Below are 23,779 nucleotides of genomic sequence, written 5' to 3' on the forward strand. Positions count from 1 at the left end.
GGTGAGAAAAAAACCATGCAAGTCCAAGAAGCACATAGAGTCCCAAATAAGATGCAGCCTAAAAGACCAACACCAAGACACATTATAATTAAATTGGCAAACACCAACGACAAAGCAAGAATCTTAAAGGCTGCCAGAGAGAGAGACAGAAAGTTACCTACAAGGGTTCTCCTATTAGAATGTCAACATATTTCTCAACAGAAACACTCCAGACCATTAGGGAATGGAATGAAATTTACAAAGTGATGCAAAGCAAGGGACTGAATACAAGAATATTATATCCAGCAAGGCTATCATTCAAAATTGAAAGTAGAATCAGGAGCTTCACAGACAAAAAAGGGCTAAGAGAGTTTATCACAACCGAGCCAGCAATGCAAGAAATGCTAAAGGGACTACTGTAAATGGGGAAAAAAAGAGAAAGGCAAGAAGAAGCACAGACATTAAGGAACAATATGACAACAAAAATGTACTTATCAATAATAACATTAAATGTAAATGGTTTAAAAGGTTCAATCAATAGATATAGGGTAACTGAATGAATAAGAAAACATGACCCATATATTTGCTGTCTGCAAGAGATCCACCTCAGAAGAAAGAATTCACACAGAATGAGAGTGAAGGGATGGAAAAACATTTTATGGGCAAATAGAAATAAGAAAAAGCTGGGGTTGTGATACTTATGTTGGATAAAATAGATCTCAAAGTAAAGGCCATAACAAGAGATAAGGAAGACCACTACATAATATTAAAGGGAACAATTCAACAAGAAGATATAATTCTGGTAAACATATATGCACCCAATACAGGAGCACCCAATACATAAAACGACATCTAGAAGATATGAAGGGAGAGATTGATAGCAATACAGTCATAGTAGGGCACTTTAATACACCACTGAAACCACTGGATAAATAAACTAAACAAAAAATCAGCAAAGAAACAACTAAAGGATAAACTAGATCAGATGGACTTGACATCTTTAGAACATTTCACCCCAGAGCTATAGAATTATTCTCCAGTGCATATGGTACACTTTCAAGGATAGACAACATATTAAGACAAAGGAAAAGTTTCTTCAAATTCAAGATAATATAAATCATATTACTCATCTTCACAATGGCATAAAACTGGAAATTAACTACAATAAAAACAATCCATAAAATAAAACACATGGAGACTAAAGAGCAATATAAGTATCACATTAAACAATGACTGGGTTACCATAGAGATCAAAGAAGAAATAAAAACCATCATGGCAACAAATGACAATGAAAACACAATAATTCAAAATCTAGGGGACATAGCAAAAGCAGTCTTGAGAGGGAAGTTCATAGCTCTACAAGCCTACTGCAAAAACAAAAAAACAAGAAACAATGGTAATACATTACCTAACCCTACAACTCAAAGAGTTAGAAAGGAAGCAACAAGAAAGTCCCAGTGTAAGCAGAAGGAAGGAAATAATAAAAATCAGAGCAGAGATAAACGACATAGAGACCAAAGAATCAATACAAAAGATCAACAAAACCAATAGCTGCTTCTTTGAAAGAATAAACAAGATTGATGTACCTCTAGCCAGGCTCACAAAAAAGCAAAGAGAGAGGACCAAAATAAACAAAATCAGAAATGAAAGAAGGGTAATAACAAAGAATTGTTAAAAAATACTATGAACAACTCTATTCCAACAAACTGGACAACCTGGAAGAAATGGACATATTCTTAGAAAAATACAACCTTCCAAAACTCAATCTGGAAGAATCTAAACACCACAACAGGCAAATAACTCTGGAAGAAATTGAAGCAGCCATCAAAAAGCTTCCAAAAAACAAAAGCCAGGGGCCAGATGGCTTCACAGGAGAGTTTTACCAAACATTCAAAGAAGAACTAAAACCTATTCTCCTCAGACTATTATAAAAATTTCAAGAGGAAGGAACACTTCCAAGCTTATTCTATGAAACAAGCCAAAATCACCCTAATACCAAAACCAGATAAGGACAACACAATGAAAGAGAATTACAGGCCAAATCCCTCATGAACATAAATGCCAATATTCTCAACAAAATTCTAGCAAATTGGATCCAGCAGTGCATCAGAAAGATCATACTCCATGACCAAATAGGATTTATCCCAGAGATGCAAGGATGGTACAATATCCTCACATCAATAAACGTGATACATAACATAAACAAATTGAGAGATAAAAGTCACATAGTCATATCAATTGCCCCAGAAAAAGCACTTGACAAAATCCAACACCTTTTCTTGATAGGTGGCAATAGAAGGATCATACCTCGACATAATAAAAACCATATATGATAAACCCACAGCCAACATAATACTCAATGGGAAAAAAGTAAAATCATTTCCCCTAAGAATAGAAACAAGACAGGGATGCCCACTCTCATCACTCCTGTTCAACTTAATACTGGAAATTTTAGACATTGCAATTAGTCAAGAATAAATAAAAGGCATCCAAATTGGAAAAGACAAAAAAAAAATCTATCCTTATTTGCATATGACATGATATTGTACATAAAAAACCCAGAAGACTCTATAAAAAACTAATATTCTTAATTAATGAATTCAGCAATATAGTAGAATACAAAATTAAAGCCAAGAAATCTATGGCATTTCTATACACCAATAGTGAACTTACGGAAAGAAAGACCTAAAAAGCAATCCCATTTGCCATCGCACCAAAAAAACTAAGATACCTAGGGAATAAACTTAACTAAGGAGGTAAAAGACCTACACATGAAAAACTATAGGACACTGAAAAAAGAAATAGAGGTAGACATAAATAGATGTAAGAACATACCATGTTCATGGATTGGTAGAATCAACATCTTTAAAATGTCCATACTATCCAAAGCAATCTATAGGTTCAATGCACTCCCCATTAAAATACCAACTGCATATTTCACAGACCTAGAAATAACGCTCCAAAAATTCATATGGAATGAAAAAAAGAACCCAAATAGCCACAGCAATCCTGAGAATGAAGAAAAAAGTAAGAGGGAGCTCAATACAAGATGTCAAACTGTATTACAAAGCCACAGTTCTCAAAATAGCCTGGTACCAGCACAATAACAGATATATAGACCAATGGAATAGAATAGAGTATTCAGATATCGACCCAAATCACTATGCTCAATTAACATTTGACAAAGGAGGCATGAACATACAACAGAGTCAAGACAGACTCTTCCATAATTGGTGTCGGAAAAACTGGACAGATGCATGCAAAAAAGTTAAACTATGCCATCAGCTTACACCATATACAAACATAAACAAAAAATGGAGACAGGACTTAAACATATAACAGAAATTTATAAAAATACTAGAGGAATCCACAGGCAGCAAAATCTCAGACATATTCCAAAAGAACTTCTTCACCAATACTGCTTCTAGGGCAATGGAAACTAAAGAGAAAATAAATAAATGGTAGTACATCAAAATAAAAAGCTTTTGCACAGAAAAAGAAACCATCAACAAAACAACAAGAAAGCCCACTTGTTGGGAAAACATATTTGCAAATGTTATCACTAATTAAGGTTAATCTCCAACATTTACAGGGAACTTATTCAACTTAATAAAAGGAAGATAAATGATCCAATAAAAAAAAATGGGCAACACATCTAAGTAGAATCTTTCTAAAAAAGACAGGAGGGCCAAGAGGCATATAAAAACATACTCAAAGTCACTAATTATCTGAGAGATGCAAATCAAAACGAAAATGTAATACCATCTCACACCTGTCACATCAACAAATCAACAAATGACAAGTGCTGGCAAGGATGTAGAGAAAAAGGAACCCTTGTGCACTGCTGGTGGAAATGCAGACTGGTTCAGCTACTATGGAGAACAGTATTGAGTTTACTCAAAAAACTAAAAATGGAACCCCCATTTGACTCAGTAATCTCACTTCTAGGAATATATCCTAAGAAACTAGAAACACCAATCAGAAAGGATATATACACCCCTATTTTCATAGCAAAATTCACCATAGCTAAGATTTGGAAACAGCCTAAATGCCTATCATCAGATGAGTGGATTAGAAAACTATGGTACATCTACCACATGTGTCAAACACAAGGCCCGCGGGCCAAATCCATCCCGCCAGGCCTTGCAATGTGGCCCGCACTGCGCTGTCATCACTGCACTCCGCTGCGTTTCCATCACAATGACAGTTTATGACTGTTCAGTAAACCATTCGGCCCGCGATTTAGGCTGGATTTTAGATTTTGGCCCCTTCTCTGATTGAGTTCGACACCCCTAATTACACAATGGAATACTACACTGCTATAAAAAAGAACAAATTCTTTCCATTTGCAACAGCATGGATGGACCTGGATAGCATTATGTTAAGTGAAATAAACCAGGCAATGAAATAAAAATACCACATGATCTCACTCATTTATGGATAATAAAGAACTTTATAACCTGATAAACAAAAAGATAGATACAGAGGCAGTAAAGCACCGAACAGACTGACAAATTACAGCGGGAAGGCTGGGGAGTGTTGGAGAGGAGGGGAAAGTGATCAACCAAAGGACTTGTATGCATGCATATAAGCAAAACCAATGGACACAAGACACTGGGAGTGTGGGATGAGACTATTCAACACTGATTAGGGGAGGCTGGGGGAAGGTCATTGGTGGAAATAAAGAGATATATTTATTACTATATGTAATACTTTAAACAATAAAAAAATAAAAAAATTAAAAGAAAAATCTTAGACATCTCTCATAGCAATATGTTTACTGATACATTTCCTAGGACAATTGAAACTAAGAAGAAATTAAACAAATGGGACTACATCGAAATAAAAGGCTTCTACACAGCAAAAGAAACCTTCAACAAAATGTAAATGGAGCTGACTTCATTGGAGAACATATTTTCCAAAGATACACCTGATAAGAAATTAAACTCCAAAATTTACAGGGAACTAATTCAACTTAACAAAAGGAAGAAAAACAATCAAATTTTAAAAATGGACAAAGGACAAAAGAGTTGAAGATAGTGGTATAGGTAATGCATATACTCACCACCTCCAACAACCACATCAAAATTACAACTAAAATACAGAACAACCATCATCTAGAACCACTTGGAATCTGGCTGAATGCAAGCCCTACAATTAGAGAAGTAAAGAAGAAAGCACATTGAAACTACCCTGTTTCCCTGAAAATAAGACAGTGTCTTATATTAATTTTTGCTCCCAAAGATGTACTAGGTCTTATTTTCAGGGGATGTCTTATTTTTCCATGTGCTAGGTCTTATTTTTGGAGGATGTCTTACTTTCTGGGAAATACGGTAATAGGAGCTATAAAGGCACAAAACGGGCAGGCTATTCTGGCACCCATGTGTACATCCTTTTTAATTGAGAGGGAGATTGTTTATGCAGAGGCTGCCCGGAGGAGCAAGGGGTCCCAGCCACACACCAGACCCATAGCCCAGGGTCCCAGAGCTGGGAAAAGTAGTCCCTATGAGTAGTAAGAACTACAGGCTGTAAAAACCAGTGTGGATTGGGGATGAGGGACATAGAGGCTGCTGGAGACCTAGATGTCCCTCTTAAAAGGCTGGCAACATGAACTGAACTTATTAATACAAGATCTTGCTTCCTCTGAGTTTAAGCATCAAGGAAGTGCTCTGGGGAACACAGACAGATACGAAGGGGAACTGGATGGGATCATTGTTCCTATGCTGGAACCTTCCTGGTCTGATCACAGGGAGCCATTTTTGTTTGCTCTATCCTGGTGATTCCCTAAGATCTTACTTTATCCAATTTACAGCCCCAGCCAAACTACAATATGTGCAGTGGCTTTTGCATATGAATGTCCTATCCTTGCTCAGGCTAAAATCTCTAAAAATAAGCTGTAGCTGGGTCAGGGAGCCCCAAACCTATCAATAAAGGGCCCAAGTTCTGGCACCAGCACCAGCCTGCCTTGCTTCATAGTTGGGCTTCATCCGGGCACTTCCAAACCCCATACAAAGAGGATGAATCTGCAGGTCTCTCTGTAGCTCTTGCTGGGTGACACCAGGCAGTGGCTGACTTTGCACCTCCCTGGAGACCTAAGAGCCAATGTACCCAGTGGTCAATGTCAGACCAGATTATAATTCTACATATCCATAAGTGACACACTCAAGGGGCAGACTCAGTGAACACCAAAGCCTCACTGATGTAAGCCCTGCTCCAAAAGGATGTCTCCTCTACATCAGCTTTCCCATTATAGTCTCAGCAGGTCTTCACAGCCAGTTGGCCTGGAGGTGAATTCCTCCCCGTGACACCAATGGCAAAAAAAGACAACTACAAGAAGTCTGTGATCACAGCCCACATAATGGGTGTATCTGAGACTACTGAGCCACTGGACCCTTAGGAACATCTAATGCATAAGGCTACACTACCAACTCAAACAGACATAGAAGCTCTACCCAATACATAGAAACAAACACAGGGAAAAAGTCAAAATGCAGAGACAAAGAAACATGCCACAAATGAAAGAAAAGGAAGAAAGAAAACTACTTGATATAGAGTTCAAAACCATGCTTACAAGATTACCATATTTTTTTTTTTTCATTCTAATTGAGCATTCATATAAGCTTTGGGGTTTCAAAGGAACTCCATCTTTGGCCAACAAAGCTTGAGATCATCTCATGTGATTTTTGTCCAGAAGCCTAACCAATTGCAATTCTCTGGACCATAATTTTGGTACATATAACCAGCCAAAATCCCACATTCTGGCTGATTAGCATGTGAGAATTTAGAGCTTGGGTAATCCAATTTGCTCTCCTTCTTACGGTCATTTTGCACTTCTCCCCCTCTCACCAAGTGCACATTAGTGTTAGTATCCTCACAAACCTTATGCACAAGGCCTAGTCTCAACCTGGAGGATATCTTCCCCAATATCAAACATGATGGAAGAAAGCACTCCTTGAAGGATACCCTCCCTCGTGACAAACATGACTGAGAGATAGCCCTCTAGGCACCAAGCCCAAAACATATGTAGGAGCCCTCTTGTTCCACATATGAATCAGGGTCACCTAAACTGAATAAAGTCTCTGAGACCTCAACATCAAGTATGGGAGCCCTTGTACCTAAGAGGACTTACCCAAGATCCTCAAGTGCCACTTGGAAGACAACCTGAGCACAGGGGCTCATACAGATGCAAAATGTATTGGTTTCAAGAGGGTGTCAGGAGATCAGGTCATTGCTTCAGAGCTGCACATTTGACACCATGGAGTGGCAATCAATGATTTTTTTTTCCAATTTAACACCAACAGGAATCCTCAACCTGGGGTGCAATGAAGAAGGAAACTTTATTCACTGAAAGAGCTCAACTGTGAGATAGCACAGCTGTAAGAATAGCATGGCTATGTACCAGCTCAGTATTGTTACAACTTAATCATGAAGTAGCTTGGCTATGAGGAGGGCCTTGGGTGAGGTGGTCCTGGGACAAAGCAGCCCTGGGGTCTCTGTTTTGTTTGATTGATCAATATAACTGTTCTTGATCCAGTACAAGGCTGATTTAACTAAAATGGTGTCGTAGTATAGTTTGATATTCAGGATCGTGATTCCTCCAAGTTTGTTCTTGAAAAAACAATCTTGAAAAAACAAGATTGCTGAGAGTATTTGGGGTCTTTTGTAGTATTGACATTTAATGATGTTAATTATTCCTATCCATGAACACACTATATGCTTCCATTTATTTGTATCTAACTCAATTTCTTTCTTCAATGTCTATAAGTTTTCCCAGTATAGGTCTTTACTCTCATTGCCGTATTTTCTGGCATATAAGACGACTTTTGAAACGAAAAAAAGTCAACCGAAAATCGGAGGCAAAAGACCAAAATTGCACAAAAATTACCTGCAGATCTTGACGGCAAAGTAAGTCTTTTCTTTGAAGTGGGGGATAGTCTTATACAGCGAATATAGGCCTAAATCTATGTTTTAACTGTAAAAATTAGAGGGTCGTCTTATACGCCGGAAAATATGGTGGTTAAATTTATTCCTAGATGTCTTACTTTTTGCTGTTGCAATAGTAAATGAGACTGTTTCTTAATTTCTCTTTATGATATTTGTTTTGTTTCTTGCTATTTTGCCAACATGGTCATTAGATCTAGAAGCTTTTTGGTAGTCCTTAGGGTTTTCCATGTACAATGTCATGTCATCTGCAAATGACAGTTTTACTTCCTCCTTTCGAATTTGGATGCCTTTTATTTATTCTTCTTGTCTGATTGTTGTGGCTAGGACTTCGAGTACTATCTATAATAATAAAAAAATAATATGCTAATTAGACCAGACAGCTGAACAACCTTCCTGATGTCTTTCCAGACATCCTTCTGGATCACCTTCCGGACGAAGCCAGGGCTACGAGGGCCAAGCCCTTTGCATGAATTTCATGCATTGGGCCTCTAGTATTGAATAAGAGTGGTGAAAATGGACACCCCTGTCTTGTTTTTTAACTTAAGGGAACACTTAGTTTTTTCATATTGAGTATAATGTTGGCTGTGGTTTGTCATATATAGCCTTTATAACATTGAGGAATTTTCTCTTTATAAACAATTTGCTGAGAGTTTTTTTTTTTATCATAAATGCATGCTGCATTTTATTGAATGCTTTTTCTGCATCTATTGGTATAATCTCATGTGGTTTTAAAAATTTTTTTTGTTTACGTGATATATCACACTTACTGATTTGCAAATAATTTACTAACTGCATCCCCCCAATAAATTCCATTTAGTCATGGTGTATAATCATTTTAATATATTGCTGGATCCAATTTGCTAATCTTTTGTTGAAGATTTTACTATCTGTTCATCAGGGATTTTGGCCTATAATTTTGTTTCTCTGTAGTGTCTTTGTCTGGTTTTAGAATTAGTGTAATACTAGTTTAATAGAAAGAACTTGGAAAGACTCCTTCCTCTTGAAATTTTTTGAATATTTTTAGGATGATAGGTGTTAATTCTTCTTAGAATTTTTTTTTTTTTTAATTCCTGCACCAGATGGACTTTTGTTTGCTGGGAGTTGGTTTTGTTATTACTGCTTCAATTTTATTAGTAGTAATTGGCATATTCATGTTTTCTGATTTGTCCTTTTTCAGTTTTGGAAGATTGTATATTTCTAGAAATGTGTACATTTCATCCAGGTTGTCCATTTCCTTGGGAAGTAGTTGTTCATAATATTGTATTTTCTTGCAAGTTTTCATATTTCTGTGATGTCAGTTGTTATTTCTTCTCTTTCATTTCTGATTTTCTTTATTGTTTTTTTTCTCTCTTTGATTCTTGATGAGTCTGAATAAAGGTACAAATCTTGCTTGTCTTTTCAAAGAACCTGCTCTTGGATTCTTTGATCTTTTGTATTGTTTTGTATAGTCTCTATGTCATTTATTTCCACTCTGATCTTTATTATTTCCTTTCTTTTTCTTACTCTGGGCATTTCTTGTTGGTCCTTTTCCAGTTCTTTTATGTGTAGGGTTATATTATTTATTTGAGACTTTTCTTGCTTCTTGACTTAGGTCTGTAATGCTATGAACTTTCCTCTCAGTACTCCTTTCACTGTGTTTCAAATACTTGGGCTAGTTGTGTGTTCATTGTCATTTGTTTCCATGTAATTTTTAAAATTCTTCCTTGATCTTATTGATATCCCATTCATTATTTAATAACTTGTTATTTAATCTCCATTTGTTTGAAAATTTTTCATATTTTTGTAGTTTATTTCTATTTTCATGCGACTATGATCAGAGAATATGCTTAATATGATTTCAAACTTCTTGAGTTTGTTAAGACTACTTTTGTGTCCAGGTATGTAGTCTGTCTTTGACAATGTTGCATGTGCCTTTGAGAAGAATATGTATTGTGCTATTTTGAGGTGAAATGTTTTATAGATATCAATTAAATCCACCTGATCTAGTGTTTCATTCAAGGTCAATGTTTACTAGATGATTTTTAAAATTTTCTTTATTGATTAAGGTGTTACATATGTGTCCTTATCACCCCATTACCCCAACTCATCCCCCACTCATGCCTTCAACCCCCTGTTGTCTGTGTCCATTGGTTAGACTTATATGCATGCATACAAGTCCTTTGGTTGATCACTCACCCTTACCCCCAACCTTACCTCCGAAGTTTGATGTTTCTCCGTCTCTGGAGTTTTTTTTTTTGTTCATCAGTTTATGTTCATTATACTCCATAAATGAGTGAGATCATGTGATATTTATCTTTCTCTGACTGGCTTATTTAACTTAGCATAATCTTCTCCAGTTCCATCCATGCTGTTGCAAATGGTAAGAACTTCTTTTTTACCACAGCATAATATTCCATTGTGTAGATGTAACACAGTTTTTTGATGCACTCATCTGTTGATGGGCACTTAGGCTGTTTACAAATTTTAGGTACTGTAAATTGTGCTGCTATGAACGCAGGGGTGCATATATTCTTTCTGAGTGGTGTTTCTAGTTTCTTTGTATATATTCCTAGAAGTGGGATCACTGGGTCAAATGGGAGTTCCATTTTTAGTATTTTTAGTAAACTCCATACTGTTCTCCACAGTGGCTGCACCAGTTAGCATTCCCACCAACAGTGCATGAGGGTTTCTTATTCTCCACATTCTCACCAGCACTTGTTTGTTAATTTGTTGATTATAGCCATTTGACAGGGGTGAGATGGTACCTCATTGTCATTTTTATTTGCACCTCTCAGTTGATTAATGACTTTGAGAGTGTTTTCATATGCCTCTTGGTCTTCCTTCTGTCTTATTTAGAAAAGTATCAGTTTAGATAATTTGCCCATTTCTGATGATGTTTTATATCTTCCTTTTGTTACGTTGTATGAGTTCCCTGTAAATGTTGAAGATTAAACCCTCATCGGTGATAACATTGGCAAATATGTCCTACCATGCAGTGGGCTTTCTTGTGTTGTTTATGGTTTCTTTTGCTGTGCAAAAGCTTTTTATTTTGATGTAGTCCCATTTGTTTATTTTCTCTTTAGTTTCCATTGCTCTAGGAGTGCTATCAGTAGAGAAATTGCTTCAACATATTTCTGAGATTTTGCTGCCTGTGGATTCCTCTAGTATTTTTATGGATTCCCATATTATGTTTAAATCCTTTGTCCATTTTGAGTTTATTTTTGTGTATGGTGTAGGTTGGTGGTCTGGGTTCATTTTTTTTTACATGCATCTGTCTAATTTTCCCAACACCATTTATAGAAGAGACTGTCTTGACTCAATTTTATGTTCATGCCTCCATTGTCAAATATTATTTGAGCATAGTGGCTTGGGTCAATTTCTGGGTTCTTTATTCTATTCCATTTGTCTATATGTCTCTTCTTGTGCCAGTACCAGGCTGTTTTGAGAACAATGGTTTTGTAATACAGCTTGATATTAGGTATTGAGATCCCACGTACTTTGTTCTTCTTCTTCAGGGTAGCTGCAGCTATTCACGGTCTTTTATTTTTTTATTCCAGATGAATTTTTAGAAATTTCATTCTAACTCTGTGAAATATGCCTTTGGTATTTTAATGGGGATTTCATTTAATCTATAGATTGCTTTGGGTAGTATGGACATTTTAATCTTTTTGATTCTATCAGTCCATGAACATGGTATGTTCTTCCATCTTTTTACATCTTCCTCTATTTCTTTTATCAGTGTCCTGTAGTTTTCCCCATATAGGTCTTTTACCTCCTTAGTTAAGTTTATTCCTAGGTATCAATTTTTTTTTGTGCAATGGTAAATGGGATAGGTTTTTTAGTCTCTCTTTCTGTAAGTTCATTATTGGTGTATAGAAATGCCATAGATTTCTTGGTGTTGATTTTGTATCCTGCTACATTGCTGAATTCATTTAAGTCTAATAATTTTTGATGGAGTCTTTAGGGTTTTCTATGACCAGTATCATGTCATCTGCGAATAAGTGAAGACCATAACCAGAGATAATGAAGGCCATTTCATAATACTAAAGGGATTGATACAACAAGAGGATATAACCCTGATAAACATATATGCACACAATGCAGGAATACCCAAATACATAAAAAAGAGGAAGATGTCAAGGGAGAGATTGACAACAATACAATCATAGTAGAAGATGTTAAACACCACTGACATGACTGGATAAATCTTCTAGACATAAAAAAATCATCAAAGAAACAGCAATACTAAATGACTCACTAGATCAGATGGTCTTAATTGACATCTTGAGAACATTTCACCTGAAAGCCATGGAATATATTTTCTTCGCAAGTGCACATGGGACATTTAAAAAAAAATAGACCCATATTGGGTCACAGGCAAAGTCTCTCCAAATGCAAAAAGATTGAAATCATATCGCATCTTCTCAGACCACAATGGCATAATATTAGAAATATAATAACAATAAAATCAGTCCCCCAAATTTAAGTTCTTGGAAGCTGAATAGCATCCTATTAAACAGTGATTGGTTTACCAAAGAGATAGGAAAAAAAGAAATTAAAAACATCCTGAAAACTAATGACAATAAATACACAACAATCCCAAATCTATGGAACACAATGAAAGCTGTCCTGAGAGGGAAGTTTATAGCACTACATGCTTGCCTAAAAAAAAAAAAAAAAAAATACAACCCTCCCCCCCCAAAAAAAAACAAACCAAAAACCCAAACAAACAAAACAACAACAAGAAAAAATGCTAAAAAAATCATCTCACTCCACAACTCTAAGAATTAAAAAGAGAGCAAAAAGAAAAGCCCAGAGTGGGCAGAAGGAAGGAGATAATAAAGATCAGAGTGGAAATAAATGACATAGAGACAAAAAAATTACAAAAGATAAATGAAAGCAAATGCTGGTTCTTTGAAAGGATAAACAAGATTGATGTACTTCTAGCAGGGTTCACCAAGAAGCAAAGAGTGAAGACCCAAATAAACAAAATCAGAAATAAAAGAGGTGAAATAAGAACAGATCCCACAGAAATACAAAGGATTGTTAAAAAATACTATGAACAGCTCTATTTCAACAAACTGGACAACCTGGAGGAAATGGACATATTCTTAGAATAATACAGCCTCTAAAACTCAATCAGGAAGATTCTAAAAATCTCAATATCCTGATACCAATCGAGGAAATTGGAGCAGTCATCAAAAATCTTCCAGGAAACAAAAGCCTGGGGCCAGTTGGCTTCACAGGGGAGTTTTACCAAACATTCAAAGAAGAACTAAAACCTATCATCCTCAGACTATTACAAAAAATTCAAGAGAAAGGAACACTTCCAAGCTCATTCCATGAAGCCAACATCACCCTAACACCAAAACCAGATAAATATAACACAATGAAAGAGAATTATAGGCCAATATCCCTCATGAACATAGATGCCAACATCCTCAACAAAATTCTAGCAAATCGGATCCAGCAGTACATCAGAAAGATCATACACCATGACCAAGTAGGATTTATCCCAGAGATGCAAGGATGGTACAATATCCACAAATCAATAAACATGATACATCACACAAGCAAATTGAGAGATAAAAGTCACATAGTCATATCAATTGCTGCAGAAAAAGCATACAAAATCCAACACCCTTTCTAGATAAAAACTCTCAGCAAGGTGGGAATAGAAGGATCACACTTCAACATAATAAAAGCCATATATGAGAAACCCTCAGCCAACATCATACTCAATGGGCATAAACTATTGTAAAACCATTTCCCCTAAGAACAGGAACAAGACAGGGATGCTCACTCTCAACACTCTTGTTCAACATAGTACTGAAAGTACTGGCCATTGCAATCAGACAAGAAGAAGAAATAAAAGGCATCCAAATTGGAAAAGAAGAAGTAATACTAGATGATTTTTTAGTCTGGAAGATCTATCTATTGATGACAGTGCAGTGTTGAAGTCCCCTACTATGGCTGCATTCCTGTTGATCTCTCCCTTAAAAATCCTCTAAGAGTTTAAAAAATATATATATAGGTGTTCCAATATTGGGTACATATATATTTACTAAGATTATATGCTCTTATTATATCTATCCCTTTAGTATTATGTAGGGACATTTTTTTTTGTCCCTTTTTTGGCCTTTGTTTTTAGTTTTCGTTTTTTTTTGTTTTTGTTTTTTTTTCAAGAGAAACATCAAAAGTGCTTTATTCAAAGTGATGTCCATCACTAGCTGGACATTTCCCCATCTGTCAGGGAATTTGTGGGTACCGTCCCAACAGAACTGTCTTGTTTTGAGGCAGACCATTCAGAGACCCCATTTCCCACTTCTTTGTATGCTTTGAAGTGCTGCTCAGACAGTGCGTGTGCCATTGATCGGAACGAGTGGTCATCTGAAGGAGAAAGGTCTGGTGAACATGGCAGGTGGGTTAATACTTCCCAGCAAGATCATTTAACGTGTCTTTACCTGGTTTTGAAGTGTATGATGGTGCGTCATCATGAAGCAAAATCACTTTGCTGTGTCTTCTGGGACATTTTTGTGGTTTTATGATCAAAGCGTGGTTCAAATTGATTGTTTGTTGTCGGTAGCGATTAGTATTAGTAGTTTCATCTGGTTTTATTTATTTTTTTATTTTATTTTTTTAAAAATATATTTTATTGATTTTGTACAGAGAGGAAGGGAGAGAGATAGAGAGTTAGAAACATCGATGAGAGTCATCAATCAGCTGTCTCTTGCACACCCCCTACTGGGGATATGCCTGCAACCAAAGTACATGCCCTTGACCGGAATCAAACCCGGGACCTTTCAGTCCCTAAGCCGACGCTCTATCCATTGAGCCAAACCGGTTTCGGCCCATCTGGTTTTAGAAGCTCATAATGCACCACACCTTCCTGATCCCACCAAACGCAGAGCACTGTCTTCTTCCCGAAGTGATCTGGCCAGGCAGTCAATGTTGATGGTTGACCTGGATCAACCCGCGATTCTGTGCGTTTGGGATTCTCAACATAAACCCACTTTTATCGCCAGTCACAATTCCATGCAAAAAAGACTTACTTTCGTGCCGTTGAGGCAACATTTTACTGATGACTTTGATTTTCCATTTGTCTTTCGTTCGGTTGATGTGGCACCCATTTTCCTTCCTTTAAAATCTTTCCCATTGTTTGTAAATGATCAGAAATTATTTGCTGATCAATGTTTAATCTTCCTGCAAGTTATTTCTGAGTTTGACATGCATCTTTAACCAACAATGTTTGTCATTGCTAGTCTTCAAATTTTTTCGGTTGACCTGGACGTTCTTTGCCTTCACATCCAAACCACCCCTTTTAAAGCGTTTAAGCCCTGACTGGTTTGGCTCAGTAGATAGAGCGTCGACCTGTGGACTGAAGGGTCTCAGGTTCGACTCTGGTCAAGGGCATGCACCCTGGTTGTGGGCACATCCCCAGTAGGGGATATGCAGGAGGCAGCTGATTGATGTTTCTCGATTTTTCTTTAAAAAAATATATATTTCATTGATTTTTTACAGAGAGGAAGGGAGAGGAATAGAGAGCTAGAAACATCAATGAGAGAAACATTGACCAGCTGCCTCTTGCACACCCCCCACCGGGGATGTGCTCGCAACCAAGGTACATGCCCCCGACCAGAATCGAACCTGGGACCCCTCAGTCTGCAGGCCGACGCTCTTTCCACTGAGCCACACCAGTCAGGGCAATTTTCTGATTTAAAACTCTCACTAAACCCCACTCCGTGCCCACAACCAGGCCTGTGGCTCACTCTGCAGCCGCCTCTGGCGTTGTTTGTTCCTGGACGGGAACTGGCAGCGAGGTGCTCACAGGCTGGAGCCTGGGAGGCGGGGTGATGGGTACAAACGGCCGCTGCGTATGCACATCGCACTGATCAGCTGTCCCAGCCTCACATCCCTCACCCGCCCTCGGACGGTGACATCTCCTGCCTCGTTCTGTCCGGAAGACGGATGGCCGCTCGGAGAGAGGCGAAGGCCTCAGTGTCCTTTCACCCGCCCGGGCCCAGCACGGCTCGCTGACAGAGGCAGGAAGAGACGGTGTGGGTGTAATTAGTCCTCCCGCAGGGAGAGGGTGATTTACGGAAAAGCATGCCTGCGTCCCTGTTCCTACCTCAAAGCCCAGTTCATCCTAAGGCGTCCCACGGAGACATAGGACACAGCAACCGCTGGCTCAGGACGGTGCGGACTTGTCAGGAGAGTGGGCCCCACGTCCAGGAAGAGGGGCCTCGGACCCCCCCCCCCCCCCCCCCCCCCCCCCCCGTTTTCCTCTGAGCCCAATGGCATCGGAGCCCGATGGCAGTGTGCTGCCCGGAAGCCCTCTGCCCCTCCAGGCCTCTCGTTTTATTTTTTAAAACAAACTTTATTGTTAAGAGTATTACAGACACTTCCTCATCCCCTTGCACCTGACACCCAGGTCATGCCCACCCAGAGCTTGTCTGTATCCATAGATAATGCATATTTGCATATAAGGTCTTTTGTTAATCTCTTCCTGACCCTCCCCTATTCTCTCTGATATTCATCAGTCTATCCCATGTTTCCATGTCCATGGTTCTATTTTTTAGAAATATATTTTATTGATTTTATACAGAGAGGAAGAGAGAGAGATAGAGAGCCAGAAACATCGATGAGAGAGAATCATCGATCAGCTGCCTCTTGCACACCCCCTACTGGGGATGTGCCCGCAACCAAGGTACATGCCCTTGACCGGAATTGAACCCAGGACCCCTCAATCCCCAACCTACGCTCTATCCACTGAGCCAAACCGGTCTTGGCTCATGGTTCTATTTTATCCATCAGTTTATTTTGTTCATTAGATTCCTTTTTCATTTATTTTGATTTTTAGATTCAATTGTTAATAGATATGTTTTTTTTTTCTTCTTCTTCTTCTTCTTCTTCTTCTTCTTCTTCTTCTTCTTCTTCTTCTTCTTCTTCTTCTTCTTCTTCTTCTGTTTCCTCTTCCTCTTCTTAAATAATACCCTTCAACATTTTATGTAGTACCAGTTTGGTGTTGATGAACTCCTTTAGCTTCTTGTCTGAAGCTCTATCTGACCTCTAATTTTAAATTATCACTTTGCTGGGTAGAGTAATCTTGGTGATAGGTCCTTGCTATTCATTACTTTGAATATTTCTTGTTATTGCATTCTGGCCTGCAAAGTTACTATTGATAAATCAGCTGATAGTCTTATGGGCACTCCCATGTACGTAACTACTTTTTTCTTGCTATTTTTAAGATTATGTCTATTTTCAATCCTTGCCATTTTAACTATGTAGTCTCTTGTTGTAGACCTCTTTGGATTCCTCTTGTTTGGGACTCTCTGAGCTTCCTGGACTTGTAAGTCTATTTCTTTCACCAGGCAGGGGAATTTTTCTGTCATTATTTCTTCAACTAGGTTGTTTTTTTTTAATTCAAATTAATTACTATTTAAAGTATTAAATATGTATCTTTTTCCCCCCCATTGACATCTCCCAGGGTGTTCCCAATCTACAGCACATGCCCTCAACCCCCTACTATCTGTGTCTATTGGTTATGCTTATATGCATTCATACAAGTCCTTTGGTTGATCTCTTATCCACTCCTCCCCTGCCTTCCCTCTGAGGTTGGACAGTCTGTTCAATGCTTCTATGTCTTTGGATCTATTTTTGTTGAACAGTTTATGCAGTTCAATGTATTCCACAAATGAGTGAGATAATGTCATATTTATCTTTCTCCAACTGGCTTATTTCACTTACCATAATCCTCTCCAGTTCCATTCATGCTGTTGCAAATGGTAGTAGTTCTTTCTTTTTTTATAGCTGCATAGTATTCCATTGTGTAGATGTACCACATGTTTTTAATTCACTTATCTGCTGATGGGCACTTAGGCTGTTTCTAAATCTTAGCTATTGTAAACTGCTGTTACAAACATAGGGGTGCATATATCCTTTCTGATTGGTGTTTCTGGTTTCTTGAGATATAGTCCTAGAAGTGGGATCACTGGGTCATATGGGAGTTCCATCTTTAAGTTTTTTCGTTTTACAAAGAGTAAGTGAAAGTCTTTATTTATTCATTGGCTTTCTTTTATAACCCTAGCAGCCATCATACTGGATATTTCTGAGTAACAAGAACATTTTCAACTTACAACAAGGGGTTAAGATAACACAATGTCTATTTTTTTAAAGTTAAATAGTGGTTACAATGGAAAATAAACCACTGAGTTAAAACTTTTACATGTTTATAGCAATCTCATAGAAAATAATAATGTTTTTAAAATTACAATAGTTCACATCTGCTAAGTTGAATGTCAATATTAGATAATATCATCTGCAACTGTGGTGTCAAAAATCTGATAGCAGCCGAAACCATTTTGGCCCAGTGGATAGAGCATCGGTCTGTGGACTAAAAGATCCCTGGTTTGATTCCGGTCAAGGGCATGTACATTGGTTGTGGGCACATCCCCCGTAGGGGGTGTGCAGGAGGCAGCTGATCAGTGTCTCTCTCTCAACGATGTTTCTAGCTCTCTATCCCTCTCCTCCCTTCCTCTCTGTAAAAAACCAATTATATATATATATATATATATAATTATATATATAAAAACCAATTTTATATATATATATATATATAAAACCAATTATATATATATATATATATATATATATATATATATATATATATATATATATAATATCTGATAGCAAATTTGCTGCTCCTTTCCACTTCTGACATTATACGACTTGAAGCATTCCAACCATGGATATGTATCAATTTTTTTTTTTTTTCTGGAGGGCAAAACATATTCATGATCATATCCATACTTTCCTGAAGGTAATCACTGGTTAGGATTTCTGATGCTGGAATATGGAAGAATTTGTCAGAATCCATGATATAAGCTTCCAATACTCCTGTTCTATCATCAAGAGTGAATGCAATCACAAACATATGTTAAAGGTGTACAATACCCAGTACTTCTTCCACATAAGAAGGAATCCATGATGTTTTATCAACCAGATTATTTAGATTTTGCATTGGTTTCAAACTAGAACACCGTTTACACCCATAGTGATGTATTTTTCCTTGGATAAGGAATGGTACTGAAAGGTCAAGTAGTCCCAGGTCTGCATGACCAGATCTTACAGGGATTACCCTATGAAACTTGCCTGCGAGTTTATAGATTTCACTTAGTGTACCTCTTTCTATCAAAATTAGACAGTCATTTGAAAGTGGGAGAACACCATTATTTTTATCAAAATGACCAGCTACTTGTTCTCCCTGATCTTTGGTGGTCCAAACTTTCGAATCATATAATAAGGCATTTTGTAGATTGGTATTAGGAGTTTTAGTTGTGTTCTCTTGCAAAATTTGATCCAAAACATCTTCGTGCAGAACTTCCTGCATTGACTGAAATAAAGTTTAACAGACTGAAAGAGTCTTTTGGGTTTATAGAATCTCAATTTTGCTCAGATGCAATATTGTTGGGGAGCTTTTTGTTTCAAAATAGCACATAGTGGGGTGTTATTAAAATATTGATGATCTGTAAGTATGGTAGCTGATAGTTGTTGACATCTTTATACCTCATACAATGATACTGATCCAGAGCTTGTTGGAAAGCAGTCCTCACATTCCAATTGACATACACCATCTGAACTCTGATTGGCTGTCAAACTTGCACATTCTAAAGCCTTTTCCAGTTGATCCACATCAGAATTGCTTTCTGGCAAGACTGATTTCATGGCCATAGCTGGTACCTCCATGGAGGTGAAACTCTAGAGCTAACAATGTTGCCTGGTTCTCCAAATTCACTGATTGAAGTTTGGTATGAAGGCTATAAATTCTAAGAAAGCTTTCTGACCTTCAGAGATTTTACCACTTGAACATAGTTATCATAGACTAAAATGTCTACTGCCAGGTTCTGCAACCGATGGATGTAACTTAAATCACCATGAAAAACAAGGTCTTGTACGCAGACTCTCCAGGATGGAAAGGGGGTCCTGGTGTTATCCCATACCTTTAGAAGAAATGATGTTCCATCCACTTCAGCTTTGCTCAAGAACTGACAAGTCAGGTCAAAATACTGCATGGATTAAACATCACACAATTTTACTAACACCAAAGAAGGTGGAATATGAACAGATGCCCAAGCTTATAGGATTTCTACCATTTTGTGATCCTTTTGTTGTGAAGTTAAAATACTTGCTGGAAGTACGAGGTATAACTGTAGCCCCCAAAGTTCCCTCAAATGTCAAAGATGCAAAGCCAGAGCTGGTGATACCTTGGGTCTCATTTTTATATACTTGGATCTTCAGCCTGTGAAAGCGAACAATATCTCCATTTTTATAAATTATTGGAAGACTTTCATAATTTTCACTAAAGAGCAGGCAGGGTAACTTTACATTTGTCTGGTCCACAATTGTAACAACCGAACAATAATCAGTTCCTTTGTTTAGATATGGAGGCTTAAAGAACTTCACAACACCATAGTCATTGACAACCATGTCACCTTTGAGTTCATTCAGCAGGGTGTACGTAAAACATGTTGCTGGAACCAAAGACATTGAATCTGTAGAAAAATGTATTACAGCTTTAACATAAACATAAACAGTTGACTTGAGGTCCTCAAGTGCTTTAAAAAATAAGCAATGTTCACCATCTTTGCTTGTCGTAGGTGAAGACAAAACAATAAAACCAGCCACTGCAATGGTGTCCTTGTAGTCTAATCTTCATAATAGGTGTTCTGTTTCCACCGGAGGTTAAAGGGGAGATACGTGAAATTTTTCTCTGGACATATTTCTTGCTATAATCACAGCCTAGTTGTAGGGATCTGAAATCTATTTTGTATAGTTTATTTAGAGGCTCAATTTCAGGCACCCCATTAACTTCTTTTATTAATTCCAGTGGCATATCAGATCTGCTTTACAGTGGCATATCAGATCTTCTGTCCAAAGCAAAATCAATCAGAGAAGTTGATATCTTGATGCTTTTCATTTTGTTGATGGTTCCTTTTGTTGTGCAGAAGCTTTTTATTTTGACATAGTCCCGTTTGTTTATTTTCTTCTTAGTTTCTTTTGCCCGTGTTCCACAGCAAAGCTCAGCCCATCTTTATCTTTTTGAGGAAACTCCATACTGTCTTCCACAGAGGCTTCACCAGTCTGCATCCCCACCAGCAGTGCATGAGAGTTTCTTTTCCTCCACATCCTTTCCATCACCTGTCGTTTGTTAATTTGTTGATGATTCTGACAGGTATGAGATGGTACCTCATTGTGCTTCTGATTTGCATATCTTGGATGATTAGTGACTTTGAGCATGTTTTCATATGTCTCTTGGCCTTCTGTATGTCCTCTTTCAAAAAGTGTCTATTTAGATCATTTACACATTTTTTTTGATTGGATTGTTTATCTTCTTTTGGTTAAGTTGTATGAGTTCCTGTAAATTTCAAAGATTAAACTCTTATCAGAGATAACATTGGTAAATATGTTCTTCCTTGGAATGGGCTTTTTTATTGTTTTATTGATAGTGCAGAAGCTTTGAATTTTGATGTTGTCCCATTTGTTTATTTTTTTCTTAGTTTACATTGTCCTAGGAGATGTATCAGTAAATATATGCGAGATGTCGGACATTTTGCTGCCTATGACTTCTTCTAAGATTTTTATGGGTTTCCATCTATGTTTAAGTATTTTATCTATTTTGAACTTATTTTTTGTGTATGGTGGAAGTTGCTGACCCAGTTTTATTTTTTTGAATGTATCTGCCATATTTTGCTACACCATTTATTGAACAGACTGTCTTAACTCCATGGAATGTTCTTGAGTCCTTTCTCAAATATTAATTGAGCATAATGGCTTCAGTTATTTTAAGGGTTCTGGGTTCTATTCTTGTGCCAGTAATAGGCTGTTTTGAGTACAGTGGCTTTGTAATATAGCTTGATATCTGGTATTGAGATCAGTCCAATGTTGTTCTACTATTTCAGGGTTGCTGCAGCTATTGGTGGTAATTTTTTAAAATTCCATATTATTTTTTGGAGAGTTTTTTCTAGATCTGAGAAATATGCCATTTGTGTTTTAATGGGTATTGCATTGATTTTATAGATTGCTTTGTGCAGTATGGACATTTTAATGATGTTGATTCTACCAAAACATGAACACAGTATATTCTTCCATTTGTTTACATCTTCCTTTATTTATTGTCTAAAGTTTTACATATATCTCCTTTTTCCCTGATTACCTTCCCACCAAGCCATTCCCACCCTAGGCAAGAACCCAATGTCCCAGTGTTTGTGTCCATTGGTTATGCTAATATACATGCATAGAAGTCTTTGGTTGCTCTCTAAATCCTTCCCTTCCCTGCCATTTGTCTGTGAATCTATTCTTGTTCATAAAATTATGTTGATCATTATATCCCACATACGAGTGAGATCATGTGATATTTATCTTTCTCAAAGTGGCTTATTTCGCTTAGCATAATGGTCTCCAGTTCCATCCATGCTGTTGCAAAAGCTCCTTATTTTTTTTATAACAGCATAGTAGTTGATTGTGTAGATGTACCACAGTTTTTTAATCCACTCATCTGTTAATGGGCACTTAGGCTGTTTCCAAATCTAGCTATGGTAAATTGTGCTGCTATGAACAAGTGGTGCTTATATCCCTTCTAATTGGTGTTTTTGTTTTTTTGGGATATAGTCCTAGGAGTGGTGTTACTGGGTCAAATGGGATTTCCATTTTTAACTTTTGGAGAAAACTCCATACTGTCTTCCACAGTGGCTGTATTCCTACCAGCAGTGAAGGAGGGTTCCTTTTCCTCCACATCCTCTCCAGCACTTGTCATTTGTTGATTATAGTTATTCTGACAGGTGTGCTATGGTATCTCATTGTCGTTTTGATTTGTATCTTTTGGATGATTAGTGACTTTCAGCATGTTTTCATATGTCTCTCGGCCTTCTGTATGTACTCTTTCAAAAAGTGTCTATTTATAACCTTTGCCCATTTTTTTGATTGGGTTATTTACCTTCCTTTTGTTTAGTTGTATGAGTTCTCTGTAAATGTTGGAGATTAAACCCTTATTTGAAATAGCATTGGCAAATTTGTTCTCCCATGCAGTAGGCTTTCTTGTTGTTTTGTTGATTGTTTCTTTTGCTATGCAGAAACTTTTATTTTGATGTAGTTCCATTTGTTTATTTTCTTCTTAAGTCTCCACTGCCTTAGGAGCTGTGTCAGTAAAGATATTGCTATAACATATGTGTACTATTGTGCTGCTTATGGAGTCTTGTAGGATTTTTATAGTTTCCCATCTTACATTCAAGTCCTTTAGCCATATTGAGTTTGTTTTTGTGTATGGTGCAAGTTGTTGATCTATTTTCATTTTTTTTTTTTTGCATGTATCTGTCCAAATTTCCCAGCACCATTTTTTTAGAAGAGGCTGTCTTGACTCCATTGCATACTCTCACCTTCTTTATCAAATATTCATTGAGCATAATGGGTTGGGTCTGTTTCTGGGTTCTCTGTTCTGTTCCATTGGTCTATATGTCTGTTCTAATGTCAGTACCAATCAGTTTTGAGAACCGTGGCTTGATAACACAGCTTGATATCTGGTATTGTGATTCCCCAACTTTGTTCTTCTCTCTCAGAATTGATATGGCTATTTATGGTCTTTTTAAATTCCAGGTGAATATTTGAAGAGTTTGTTCTAGATCTTTGAAATATGCTATTGGTATTTTAATGCTGATTGCATTGAATCTGTAGATTGCTTTGGGTAGTATGGACATTTTAATGGTGTTTATTCTACCTATTAATGAACATGTATGTTCTTCCATTTCTTTATGTCCACTATCTCTTTTTTCAATGTCCAGAAGTTTTGTGAATACAGGTCTTTTATGTCCTTAGTGAAGTTTA

The 23,779-nt window shown here is 37.3% G+C and overlaps 1 pseudogene; it reads right to left on the minus strand.

Annotated features, from left to right (window-relative positions):
* Positions 1 to 7,399: 7,399 nt before the first annotated feature.
* On the minus strand, positions 7,400 to 20,807 carry LOC118704727 (annotated as a pseudogene).
* Between the last annotated feature and the right edge of the window lie 2,972 nt (positions 20,808 to 23,779).

Source organism: Pipistrellus kuhlii, unplaced genomic scaffold, assembly GCF_014108245.1.
Source record: "Pipistrellus kuhlii isolate mPipKuh1 unplaced genomic scaffold, mPipKuh1.p scaffold_m20_p_46, whole genome shotgun sequence".
In the NCBI taxonomy this organism is placed as follows: Eukaryota; Metazoa; Chordata; class Mammalia; order Chiroptera; family Vespertilionidae; genus Pipistrellus; species Pipistrellus kuhlii.